The sequence below is a fragment of the Periplaneta americana genome, chromosome 12, assembly GCF_040183065.1.
Source record: "Periplaneta americana isolate PAMFEO1 chromosome 12, P.americana_PAMFEO1_priV1, whole genome shotgun sequence".
In the NCBI taxonomy this organism is placed as follows: domain Eukaryota; kingdom Metazoa; phylum Arthropoda; class Insecta; order Blattodea; family Blattidae; genus Periplaneta; species Periplaneta americana.
The window spans coordinates 109,984,320-109,999,093 of NC_091128.1; the positions used below are offsets into that span (position 1 = coordinate 109,984,320).

The window sequence follows — 14,774 nt, forward strand, 5'->3', positions numbered from 1 at the left end:
AGAACATATAAATTTACGAAAAAAGAGCCTAAAAATGTTCATTTCACCCAAGTTGCATATGGCGGGTTGTTAAAAAAAAACAATTTTGAGGTGTTTACAAGTAAGTAGTATAATGTTTCATACACAGTTGGAAACAGAAAATTTCGGAGAATATAATGCAGTAAGAAATAAAAAATGAATATGTTTACTCTTTTTCAAGGTCCGGGTTCCTGCTGTAAATGTGTAATGCTAATAACCTTTTTAGATGTTCGTGCAATGACAGACAATAAATTGGGGTTAGATGGACATTTTTATATTCTATACTCTTCAGCAGTTAAAAATTACTCTCTTTGGGTTTTTAGTTGGTTATTTAATGACGCTGTATCAACTACTAGGTCAGTGGAATTGATGATAGCGAGGTGGTACTTGACGAAATGAGGCCGAGAATTCGATATAGATTACCTGACATTCGCCTTACAGTTGGGGGGAAACCTCGGGGGGGGGGACCCAACCAGGTAATCAACCGTAACGGGAATCGAAACTACGCCCGAGGAAAACTCCGGATCGGCAGGCAAGCGCCTCAGCCGACTGAGCTACGCCGGTGGCACTCTTTGTTAATCATAGCTAAAATAAGATAAGATAACTCTACTCTGCAATCGATTCAAATGATATGAGGAAACTGCATCAAAAGTTATGACAGATGATGTTGATTCACTGGGTGAATTATTCATCGTCAAGGCAAATTCCTCTCGAAAAAATTGCAAGAGAGGCTGTTCTTCATACGACGTAAATTCACAATGTAATTTCACTGGTTTCGACTGTGTAACGTCACAACACTACACAAAAGACGCACTGGCTAGCAGCAGCCCCGCAACTTTATTTACGCGATAATAGCGAAGTACACTATTCCTTAGCAACAACAAAACGCCCTCTTAAATTGTCCGTCACAGAATTTCGTTTCACAGCGCTCGACTTGTACCGTGCCTAAATATGTTTTATTAAACAAACTAGAGCACTGGGTGAATTAATTAAACGGTCCTCAATTATAAAATTTAAAATAACTTTAATTTGTATGTTTTTAGTTGGTATGTTAAGGGGTTAGGTACAGCTTACAGCCGTAAAAGTTTTGGAAATATTCAAAATTTTTTTCCTCCATTACTGTATCTTGTATTATAATGAAAATTGGTATGTGTAAAACACTGTCCTTCTGCTATGTGAAAAAAATATTTTTACAATTAAAAAAAAAAAATATATTTATAATTTTTTTTTTTTACAAATTCAAAATGGTGGCAGTTCGCTGAGCAGTGATGAAGCGTTTCCCTCATAATTCATAAACTTAATTTTTTTATGTTCTTTCTCTTTTATTTTATTACTGAAACTCGTGTTTACAATATCATGCTCTTTTAACTACATTCCTTAATAGGCCCTAAATATAATAAATACTGTTTATTTTATTTTGTGTTAGAAGAAAGTACTAATACTTGACCATTTTAAAATGAATTTATTTTTTTATCAAACATTCTATCAAAGGTAGAGAAGTGATCTTGCATCATATTGTAGATATAACATGCATAAATACACACAAAAACTTTCATCACAGAATGTTGAATAGTTTTTGAGTTATGTGGGAAATGCTTCATCACTGCACAGTGAAATGAATTTCAAAAAAAAAAAAATGTAAATAATTTTTTTTTAATTGTAAAAATATTTTTTCATATAGCAGAATGACAGTGTTTTACACACATACCAATTTTCATTATTGTACAAGATACAGTAATGGAGGAAAATAAATGTGGAATATTTCCAAAATTTTACTGCTGTAAGTTGTACCTAACCCCTTAAATAAAGGTCGAAGCAGAGATTGTATAAAATAAACTGATTTTATCTGAACTAATTTATGCATAAAATAATTAATAACACGAAGTGCACCGTATGCTGCACAAAATTCCTTCTTTAGAGCTACAACTATGTCACAAAATTTTTCTCTTCCACGATTCTGACAGTTTTATCAAAAGGATTGAATTACAAAAGCCAACAAGATACATCCGATGCATAGACTGTCCCAACATACCACAAGAAAATGAAAAGAACTCATATGAAAACATTTAAGGTTATTGAGCCTCTTCTGATATCGAAGGAAGAGGAGAGAGTAGTAATAAGTTAAGATGAAGGATATGATAAAGGGCAAGGCAGAGTGCCCTTCTCATTTCCCTTCTCCAAGCTCTCTTTTGCTCCTCTATTTCAAAATAACCTTATTTACCAGAAATTGTTCACTGGGACGTAAGGGTAAAGTCCATATTGTGAATTTAAACGAAATAGGGGAAGAAGATACATTTTACCATTTTCCAGGAAACAAGATGCGATATGTAATTCTGAGAAATTTAACATCTCAAATGAACATGGAAGAAAGAAATTGTATGAGAAAAGTTCTTTACTTCTTGAAAGAGTGAAAATATGCCGAATATGAGCATTAAATTACTTAAATATGCTCTATTCACAGAGAAATGATCAAATATGCATAAATATTACTTAACAAAGTACTTTTAATTAATTAGTTTTTTCATAACAAGCATTTACATATATTTAAGGAACATATTAGTCTTACCAAAAAATATATGCTACATCATAAAATACCCAGCCGTACTCATTATATTAACAAGGAATTCGCTACTTGTGCATAGTGTTGTTGCATAACCTTTCTGTGGACCTTTGAGCTTATATTATATTAATCTGATGCAAAATAGGCCTACACATATAACAGAGTTGAAGATAGTTTCTTCTTGTATATTATAGGTCAACCGTAATGAATGAAGGGGTACGAAGAGAGATCTCTCGCTGGAGCAGCATCTTCAACCCTGCGGCCTTGACTGGAGCATGAAGCAGCCAGGTAAGAAACCGAAGAATTCTGCTTTTGTGTGGGCTACCGATGGTTGATTTATAATGCACGTCACTCATTCTCAGGTATATCGCCATCTGCAGCATGCAGCGTAACATTAATTTCCATTGTTTCCCTTCGACACTCCGAGACTGTTGCTTATCGATTACGTCAAAGTCCGTACACTTCACAAATTAATTCCATCATTGTGATTTTTAGACACTAGCTTAAAAATAAAATAATACATAAGCGCTTGCAGAAGCCAAACATCCTCCAAGATGTAAAATTGTCATAAATAACCAATTAACTGAACAGATTAGTTCCTTTGACTTATTCATGTACTAGCCGTACCCGTGCGCTCCGCTGCACCTGTTTTGAAATAAATATAAAGTAATTACATAATTAAAATAGGAAGTTTGATCCAGGGAACATTCGTGTTTGATAGAAGGATAAATCGTTTAATATGTTACTTAATTTAAATTGTATTTAAATAATTAAAATGCGATCATTTTGGTCCAGAAAGCACTCATTTGGTGTAGTGACAATTCCTTTAACATGTTTCTTAATTGTTATTACATGCAACCATAGTTTAATGAACATTGACATCATTTAGATTTAATGTGCATACTTTATATTACTTGCTATATGTTTCCATTGAATTATGGTAATAACTTAATTTTAACCCTTGTTGTTTTCTACGTATTCAGTAAATGGCGCTTGGCCCACTATGGTTCTGAACCCTTCAAATAACTTAAATTATATTATATAATATAGTATTATATTATATTATATTACATTATATTATATTATATATTATATTATATTAAATTATTATATCAGAAGTTACTGTAATAACATTATAGTATTATGTCTATCTAGAGAAACTACACTTTCCAATGGTGAAATAATAATTAATTATACAAATCGGTTAATTTAGCTTCCGATATTACTTCATACAAACACAGAAACATTCTCTGTAGGCTATCTTTCATAGCTTTCGATTGTTGTTGTCCAAGGCCCCTTATAGACCAAGTCATTTGTTTTTTATTTCGTTGCACGGCCTTAGATGGCAGTTATTTTAATTTTAAAACTCATTTATCTCATTAAATATCAGTCCTATCAAAATTTTTCAAAGGATAAAACTTATCGCAAATGATTTTTAAAGAAACTTTTGATATGTAATATTTTTCACAAAAATCAATAATACGCGAGATATTTCCATTTATTTAATTCAGGTCCCCTTATAACCCCTCCTTTTAAATAATGTATTTTGAATGCCATATAGCCTAAAATCTAAGTTACAACGAACTTAATTTATATTCCAATTTTCATCGAAATCCGTTCAGCCATTATCGCGTGAAAAGGTAACAAACATACAGGCAGAGACAGACATACAAACAAAAATGTCAAAAAAGCGATTTTCGGTTTCAGGGTGGTTAATTATATATGTTAGGACCAATTATTTTTGGAAAATCGAAAATTACCAGAAAAATTTCGGCTACAGATTTATTATTAGTATAGATTTGTATGATGAATTTTTTTTTATTCTTCTCCAATTCATTAAGCCCGACAATCATTTGCGGCTCTTTTGCTGTTTGTTTTAATAACGTATTCTAGTCTATCAATATTTGTTTTTATCTAGTTATTTTCTGTAACCTAGTTCAAACTATAGTATGTTATAGCCTACATTGTTCTGTGAACTGTTTCTAAATGCTATAACTTTATCCTCTAACTTCAAATATTCGTTTTGAGCTTTGTCTAAGGTAAGTCAGTTAAATCTGTCACACCTTAAGAGTTTTTTTAAATGCAATTCATTTTTAAGTTGTTTATAAACAGTTTTCCCCATCAACCAAGTTATAGAATATAAAACAGTTATATTAGCGGTTTTTCTGTATGGTTGTGAAACTTAGACTCTCACTTTGAGAGAGGAGCAAAGGTTAAGGGTGCTCGAGAATAAGGTGCTTAGGAAAATATTTTGGGCTAAGAGGGATGAAGTTACAAGAGAACGGAGAAAGTTACACAACGCAGAACTACACGCATTGTATTCTTCACTTAACATAATTAGGAATATTAAATCCAGACGTTTGAGATGGGCTAAGCATGTACTAGGACGTATGAGTGAATCCAGGAATGCGTATAGAGTGTTAATTGGGAAACCTGAGAGAAAAAGACCTTTAGGGAGGCAGATACGTATATGGGAGGAAATATAAAATGGATTTGAGGGAGATGGGATATGATGGTGAGGACTGGATTAATCTTGCTCAGGCTACGGACCGATGGCGGGCTTATGTGAGGGCGGCAATGAACATCCAGGTTCTCTAAAAGCCATTTAAAATTTTGTCCTTAAAATACGCAAAAATTTGATCCGAATAAATAGACCTATTTGTGGTATTCTCTATTGAAATGCGTATAGTTGAAAACAATAATTTTCAGCGCGGTTGTTATGAATTTTTACAGTGTTACTAAGTAAAGACATTTTATTATGCATCGATACTGAGATTAAAATTTCTAAAGAAACTGTGACAACGAATCAAAAGGTTTGACAGTGTTATTGTTTATCAACACCAATTTTTTAATATATATATTATGTTTAGACTAAGGTTACCAAACGTCCCCATTTCCCGGAGACAATCCCCGAATTCATACTTTTTGTCCCCGGCTAAAATCTATCCCCGGAATGTCGCCGGTTTCTAATAAACTTCCCAAATTGTCCCTGTTTGAAATGCGATTTTATTTTATGAGGCGTATTGTTAAGTCAGCATCAGAGACGTTAACAGTTATTTGTATCACAGATTATAAAGTCAGGGCATTGTAATAAGAGTTGGTGACAGTCATAATTGTTAATAGTTGATACATTTCACATCGTGAGAAAATCGTGCTCTTAGTTTTCCTACGCTTTTAATGCATACACTGTATTGCTCCATTCTTATTTCCCATTTAAACAGAGCTCTAAATTCGGAAATGGAAACCAATTGTTTGTAGCTGCAGTAGCATGTTGGATAAGTAGGTCTAACCAATGATATTTATCTATTACGCAAGTTGAACAAGTCGAATTTTGTGCAGTGTAACCTTCATAATATATGTAATGCAAAAAATGTTAGTTCAGTGGCGGAAGAGCTTCTGTTGCAGAAGAAATGGCAATAAAAAGTTATAGAAGTGCTGTACTCAATCGTAGTGGTTACTCTAAATTGTCCACTATTTCAAAAGTGTTCTGTTACAGAAGAAATGGCAACAAAAAGTTATAAAAATGCTGTACTCAATCGTAGTGGTTGCTCTAAATTGTCCACTACTTCAAAAGTGTTCTGTTACAGAAGAAATGGCAACAAAAAGTTATAAAAGTGCTGTACTCAATCGTAGTGGTTGCTCTAAATTGTCCACTACTTCAAAAGTGTTCTGTTACAGAAGAAATGGCAACAAAAAGTTATAAAAGTGCTGTACTCAATCGTAGTGGTTGCTCTAAATTGTCCACTACTTCAAAAGTGTTCTGTTACAGAAGAAATGGCAACAGAAAGTTATAAAAGTGCTGTACTCAATCGTAGTGGTTGCTCTAAATTGTCCACTACTTCAAAAGTGTTCTGTTACAGAAGAAATGGCAACAAAAAGTTATAAAAGTGCTGTACTCAATCGTAGCGGTTGCTCTAAATTGTCCACTACTTCAAAAGTGTTCTGTTACAGAAGAAATGGCAACAAAAAGTTATAAAAGTGCTGTACTCAATCGTAGTGGTTGCTCTAAATTGTCCACTGCTTCAAAAGTGTTCTGTTACAGAAGAAATGGCAACAAAAAGTTATAAAAGTGCTGTACTCAATCGTAGTGGTTGCTCTAAATTGTCCACTACTTCAAAAGTGTTCTGTTACAGAAGAAATGGCAACAAAAAGTTATAAAAGTGCTGTACTCAATCGTAGTGGTTGCTCTAAATTGTCTACTATTTCACAAGTGTTATTTTAGACAAGAATTACATTACAATTGCACTGGTAGAGAGGAAGAGAAGGCCTGATGGCCTTATCTCTACGAGGTTAAATAAATAAATAAATAAATAAATAAATAAATAATAAATAAATGAATAGATGGGTGAAATAAATAAATAAATAAATAAATAAATAAATAAATAAATAAATAAATAAATAAATAAATAAATAAATAAATAAATAAATAAATAAATAAATAAATAAATAAATAAATAAATAAATAAACTATATAGAAGTTTACAAAGAAGGAATGAAAATACGAGTACAATGCATTTCAAAAGAAAATTAAAGTGAGAGTGAAATCATTGAAATCTTAAGACCCATTCATAACGTTACGCCTGCACCGTGAACATTAACTCGTCGTCTTGCAACATATTTACATGTGGTGGTCCTTTTGCATTACACACATGGCAGCTAATATTCATTAGTAAAGAAACAAAAATAAAGATCACTGCGTATTTCTTAAAACTTCACCCAAAAAAGAATGTCATATGTTAAATTCTTGTTTTGAAATTCGTGGGAAACTTCACAGATCTACATTCCCAAATATTGCTGAGAATTGTGGCATCAGGCCTATAAATATAAGTGCGTGGTGCATGTCTGACTGGCGAGCCTACATAATTAGAGATAAAATCTTCCTCTCCTCCTTTCCCGTTCCGCCCCTGCGTAATCGGGATCCATTTTCTTGTCTCAATAAAACAAGAGACTTGAGTCATTCATTGATGTCACCTGCTGAATATTTCCACTGTAATTTATCCCTGCCTACAAGGGGACCTGCCGGTAATGTACAGGGCATAAGTTATGTACTGGATTGTGTGCTAAAGAATTCTATAACAAGACAACACCGGTAGAATATATACTTGTTCCATTATGTTGTGTGGAGGAAGGTCAACCAATTACACAATGCAGTATCTTCTGAGAAGCGATGGACGGTTCTTTCAGTACAGGATATTCCTTTTAAGAATGGACCCACTTTTATGCTTTTACTACTAGAGAGCTATAGAAATACTATTGTCTCTCTCAAATAATGGGCGAAACTTGTCACATTGTTTCAGGCTGTTACATAATCAACACAAGGATAACGTTTCTTCTTCAAAGTTTGTCCCTTATACGCATAATGATTTCCTAACTAATTATTATTTCATGATTAACACTAATAACATTATTATATTTCATGTCTTTTTATAATACACATATCGAAATTTTTAAATCCTTGCATTCAATTGAGATATGGGGGCACTATAGTAATAATTGGGAGAAAATAGATAGAATACAAGATAAATATTGTAAACGAGTTTACAACTTTCCAGAAGAACAGCAATGTTGGAATTGGTAGATGCAGCAGTAGAGGAGAAATTATGGTAAGGATAGCAAATTTTGGTTTAGAATTAAAAAATGGAAGAAAACGAGATTGTTAAGATTTGTTACGGATAAATAAATAAAATAAATTGATCTAGCACTTTAAAAAATGAACTTGACAAGTCTGGAATGGGACAACTGCCGAGAGAAAATCTTGAAAGTCAAAATAATGTAATGAATATTATGACACAAAGGTGTAACGATATAGAAAACCAACAAATGTTTAGTTACATGAATGACAGAATTTCACTACAAAATTACAGGAGAGTTAAAACTGTATGGAGTCAAGATAATATATAACGATATGTGATAGAAACACTAGAATTGGTTTTGCATGGATTAGATTGGGAATGTGGAAATTGAGAGGTTTTAGAGGCAATATAGAAAATGATAGATGCATATTATGTGGCGAAATAGAAACTATAATGCATATATTGTTAACATGTGTCAAGACAGATTGCAGTGAACGCAGTTTTATGAAAAGGAAATGGTTAAATTTGAGCTACGCAGGTGGCGATGATAGGTGCTCGATTACCCTGTGACCTCTTGCATAGCTGTCGCCTCATGAAATTTAACAGGTATTAAGGCAAAGTTTGTAGTAACAATTTGTTTTTGGTAGATTATTTAACGGTGCTGTATCAAATAGGCTATTAGATTATTTAGCGTTGATGATAGCCAGATGAGGCTTTCAGTTAACCATGTCATTATCTGATTTTCGCCTTACAGTTGTAGAAGATCTCGGAGAAAAACTCAACCAGTCAATAAGCTCAAGCAGGAATCGAACTCACTCTCGAACATACCTCCAGATCAGCAGGAAAACCGTTACCACCTGAGCTACATCGGTAGCTCAGCGACTTGTTAGCATTAATAGCTTACATTATGAAATTTACTACGTTCTGTTTTTTTAGTTGTTTAACTACGCTCTATCAACTATTGGGTTATTTAACGTGTGTGGAATTGGTGATAGCGAGATGGTATTTGGCGAGATGAGGCCGAGATTCGTCATAGATTACCTGACATTCGCCTTATTTTTGGAGAAAACCTCGGAAAAAACCAGGTAATCAATCCAAGCGGGAATCGAACCCACTGGAACTCCGGATCAGTAAGTAAACGCACAACCGCCTGAGCTACACCGGTGGCCTGTTTTTGTTGTAACATTGTCCTTATTTTTATATATTTTGTGTCCCCCTGAGCTATAGCCTTTAGCACAATCAAAAGACAGCCTAGGATATAGACTACGTGATAATTAAGGATAAACTGAGGAGATTATGAGAACAAATACTTTATAAAGATTTGCAGTGAAGAAATTAATTCCATTTATATGTTACGTTCCATTACCAAATTAAATTATAGAGGGCTAATGAGTTGGCATGAAGTCTGCAGACACGTGTGGGTAAGGACGACATTCCTGATGATGTGGTGTGCACCCGCTCCTACTCTTTGATATGATTCATGATGCGCGTATATTATTCTCTTCATTGCCATTTCATGCCTTCTCGTATCGCCTATGCTAAGAAATTACTCTCGTTCCCCGCTATTACGTATGTTCTCCCGCCCCTTAGCATTGTAATAGCAATAAGTAATGTCTCAGGAAACAAAGGAAATCCTTTTAAGCATTTGAGAATTTCAATTCAGTGCTTCAAAGCTATTACCGGATTTTATAGACGTCTTAAATTAATTACGACGCTTTAAATTTACAAATACTAAGTGATATTCGTTATTTTAACAGTTTCCACATAGACATTACTGTATTCGTCCAGCGTGGTCTGAGGCGTCTTGACTTAACCTAGCGTTACGGAATGAGTTCTCATTTAATAGTACTATAGTATGCAGGGTGTTAAAAAAGTATCCAATATTTTAGGAGGTGCTAATATGCATAAAAACAAGAAAATAATGTCTAATAAACATGGGTACTACATCACATAAGTTACTTTCTGAGATCTGTACACTTGTTCATAGGAGGTGACCAATGTGACGTCCATTCATGTCTGCCCTTCGGCGTAAGGAGTGACGCACTCTTTTGAAATTGACCTGGTTGTTTGATAACGAAAAGTCTAGGTTTGGGGAACGAGCAGGCCAAGGTGTGAGCCCTCCCCAATCAATCCAGCGGTCCCGAAAAGTCAGCGTCAGATGTTCACGCACATTGCGGAAAAAAATGTGCTGATGTGCCATCATGCATGAACCACATCTGTAGTCTTTGCTGACAGGGCACATACTCCAGCAAGAGGTAGGCAATACGTTAATAAGAAAGCCCTGATAACGAGCCCCAGTTAATCTCTATGATAGCACGTATGGCCCTTAATCTATCGCCAAGAACGCCTGCCCATACGTTGATTAAGAATCGGTGCTGATGCCTTCTTCAACTGCATGGGGATTTTCATCAGCCCACAGAAGCTGATTATGAAAATTCATAACACCATGTCTGCTGAACCCCGCCCATATCCGCAATCAAACTTTTGTTTTCGGTATTCCTTGCGACGTATCAGTATTCCATCAACTACGGTATGATTATCTGGTAGCCTGCTGTATTATAGGGCAGAAAAATGCATTGCCATAAATGGACGTCACATTGAGCACCTCCTGTGAACAAGTGTTCAGATCTCAGAAAGTATGTGTTGAAGGACCCAAGTTTATTAGACTTTTTTTTTGTCTTTTTTGATGCATAGACTACTATCACCTCCTAAAATATTGGATACTTTTTGAACATCCTATATATTTATTTAACCTGGTAGAGATAAGGACATTAAGCCTTCTCTTCCTCTCTACGAGGGAATTACAACTACAGTATTAAGGATACAATTACAATTAAAATTAAATTTACAATTACAATAAAAGTCAAAGTACGAAAAGATTATTTGATTAATAAAGGCTAGGACGGTCAGCGCGTTTGGCCGCGAAACTAGGTGGCCGGGTTCGAATCCCGGTCGGGGCAAGTTATCTGGTTGAGGTTTTTTCTGGGGTTTTCCCTCAACTCAATACGAGCAAATGCTGGGTAACTTTCGGTGTTGGACCCCGGACTCATTTCACCGGCATTATCACCTTCATATCATTCAGACGCTAAATAACCTAGATGTTGATACAGCGTCGTAAAATAACCCAATAAAATAAAAAAAATAAATAAAGGCTAGACAATATATTGTGGAAGTTAAGAACGAAGAAAGATTTTTTTTTACTGAAGTACAAATTAAACCTAGAATAATAAAATTATATAGTGATATTATCGGATATTGAAATATTTTATGCTAGAATAAGAGAACTATTTACAAGAAGCCATGTCTGAACGAGTCTCAGTTACTGACCAAGTGCCTAGTAAGTTTGCGTTGAATTCACTTTTATTTCGACAGTCCCTGATGCTACCAGATAGCGAATTCGAGAGTCTTAGCAGGGCTATTGTGAAAGAGGATGAGTGTGAGGAAATGCGATGGGATGGTATTGCTAATATTGTTTCATGGCGAGACCGTGTGTTCAGATTATGGTGGGAACGAAGGTAAGTGAAGCGAGAGTCTCTTGAGAGTAGAGTTGAGTTCTGCTCCTGCGAAGTGAGGTTTACTCTAGGTAGTGTAATACAGCGTTGTTCTACTCCTACTACGTTATCGTATTTCAAGTTAATCTTAAAGTGTAAAAGACCTATCTCACTGTCACGCCCTTCATTATCACTTAGTGAGTGTGGAATAACGACGTCATGCCCGATTCGAGAACGGAAGCGCTGTGTTTTGAATTTTACGTGGCTATAGTCATATACATGCATCCATCCATCTATCCATACATACATACATACATACATACATACGCCTACATTTATTTATAAACAGTAATCTCACTACAACAGACGGGAAACAACCCTAAACTGTGTATTGGCAGAAGAATCTCACTACAGGGTTTAATTTATCTAGAGAAAATCAAAACACGTGTGGAATTTAATTGACTATTACACGATTAGAAGAAAGTATATAAAGATTAAAATAAAGTACTCTAATACAATAAAATATTAATTGACTTACTAAAATTCTATTTCACTAATATTAGTTTCACCAAAACGTTTTCAGGTGACTACTATGCGGGAAACAAATGACGATCGCAAAGCATGTTTTATAGTACCGTAAAGAATTGCCAGTTTGAAATGTTGGGAAACAAAGAAACAAATGCTAGGGAAGTGATAAAAACAAACAAATGCTATGGAAGTAATAAAATTATAGCGATAAACAGCCATGATTGGTTGAAACACGTCCTTTCGTACCGTTTTATGGGTCAAAAGTAGTGTGGCATAGTAAAAGTGTAATAGCCGATAATAATTATCATAGACAAAGATCCATCCGTCTATCCATAAAACCGTCACTTTATCAAGCCATCCAGTCATATAATTACCGTATGAATGGCGGATTAATTAATTTTTATCCAACCTTGTATATATTTTTCCGTCCGAGATACAGACTACCGTATGTTAATATTTCAAAAGTTCTTGCCTCAACATCATTCTTGGCCACTTGGCCCGCCCTGACTTTGACTGCGGAGCACAGACGTGATTATGTATATTTAATTTTAACATAAAAACTATTTACAATGGTTTCGTAATCAGCACCAAGTCAAACACTCCTAGTTGTCAACTTAGTACATATCTGTCCACAAATTATTGTCCCGGCTCATGTATAACGTATGTGTGGTGTGCACACAAAGATCGCACATGTTTAATGTTGCTCGGCAGTAAAATACCGGGCTAGAAGTATGCACTGTTGTAGATAATGACTGTGTTACAAATTTCGTTTGAAGTCGTCTGCGCGCGCAGTGATATTGCGGTGTTTAAAATATCCGCTTCTGCCTCGCCGCAGGCTGCTTGCGTAACGATATTGGTCCCGTCGGGCTTTCATATATTCCATAACGTTATGACTCGTGTCAGTCTCTGGGACGAACCAAGTAAATATCTCGGCTATAAGCGGACCCATACATCTCCTCGCAGTAACTCACTGATTGGTTGCTACTAGGAAACCCTCGACAGTCCACTTGGCTGGTTACATAGATTCAATCTCAAAATGAAACTTCACGCTCTCACCGTGATGGAAAACATACTTCTTCTTCTACTCCTTCTTCAGGCTTTAAGCCCTTTAAGCTTTGTTGTGAATTCCAAATAATTCAATCTTCCTTGAGAACCCTTGATGTAGGGTAGATGAGGGTAATTGTAAACAGGGGGTAATTGTAAGCAAATGCTGTGAGAAATACAAAGCTGTCAATATAAAAATTTTAATTCTGGGGAATATTTAAATTAACATGTTGGCTAACATAAAAAGCAGTTTGGCGCCAAATAGGAGTAACTGCTTAGTTGTGAACGAGTGTTTTGTAAGAGTCTACAAAAAAAAAAAAAAAGTTGAGAAAGAATTTTGCTTCACCTTCATTTTTGGCATTGTAAGTAAACGTACAGCGCTATTTTTTTTAAATATGTTGTTTTTATGAGTAATGTATAGTAGTTAACATTTATTACAATGGTTTTGAGATCTCACATAACCTCAGTTCATTAAGTTATGACGTGTTTACATTTGCTTCATAGTTAAAATTGCTTGGGGGTAAATGTAAACATGTTTTGCTATGGTTGCATTTCGTACTTTCCAGTAATCAAAGAGACTCCCACCCAACTGCACTGTAAAGGATTTAGGGAGGGTTGTCACAGATGTGAAAAATAGTAACTACAGTTATCGTGAAGCTCAGGAGAAGTACTGAGTCCCTATATCGTCATATATTATAGGTTAAAGGGACGAAATGTACCAGTGATCAAAATTGGAGTTGGAAGGAGTAAAGCTCATTCTCCTGAAACAGAACAAAAATGTTCTGTGTCTGATAGCCCGTGCGAAAGTTGATGTTTACAATTACCCCCTCTCATAGGGATAAATGTAAACAGGTGGGGTAAATGTAAACTTGCAACTAAGATGAAAAAATGTCAACCTTATTATTTTAAATCCATTTTCAGGCAAAAGAAAGATCTCAAAATAACACAATGTTTCTTTGTCATGCTTACCGTTACTGAGGGTTGTGTAATGTTGAAATATATTTGAAATCAGTGAAAAGTGTTTACAATTACCCTGGTCTACCCTACTTATTCTGGAAATGACTGTCTGATGTGCCATCAGTTTTTGTTTTCGAACAGAGTTTCTTCGAATTCGTTCTCGAATAATTTTTTTCAATGCTCGGGTTCGAAGTAAACGAGGTAGACGAGATTTCTCTCTGTAACTATCACATCCAAGCCCCTCATATCGCTTAATGGTACAAAAAATTAATCTGAAGGTGAATAATCTTAGCGGTTTTAAAGCTTATATTATTCTTGCCGAGTGCATATACAGTACTCGTATGCAGCGCAATAATTTCCACTATGATTTCTTCCGTGGGCCATTCGATCTATCACGTCAGTGAATAGGCCTACTCTCTGATGCCATGTTTATCATCATCATCACCATCACCATCACCTCAGGTGTTCTCTATTGTAGAATCTGTGATTTCATCATGCGACAAGACTTGTGATAAAATCGTACTATAATGAATTTCCCAAAATTTAATTGTGTTTTATTTGTTCCATCATTTTATTATTTATTGCAGTACAAACTTACATTTT

At 34.9% G+C, this 14,774-nt stretch overlaps 1 protein-coding gene and 1 long non-coding RNA gene across 3 annotated transcripts in view; one reads left to right on the forward strand and one right to left on the reverse strand.

Annotated features, from left to right (window-relative positions):
* Positions 1-14,774, reverse strand: part of Wnt10 (Wnt oncogene analog 10) — a 396,687-nt gene that overhangs the window by 138,340 nt on the left and 243,573 nt on the right. The window lies entirely within an intron of this gene.
* LOC138710812 (uncharacterized) overlaps positions 2,773-14,774 on the forward strand; it is a 267,549-nt gene continuing 255,547 nt past the window's right edge. The window contains exon 1 of the long non-coding RNA XR_011335311.1: positions 2,773-2,866. This is a non-coding gene — a long non-coding RNA (uncharacterized lncRNA). The remainder of the gene's footprint in view (positions 2,867-14,774) is intronic.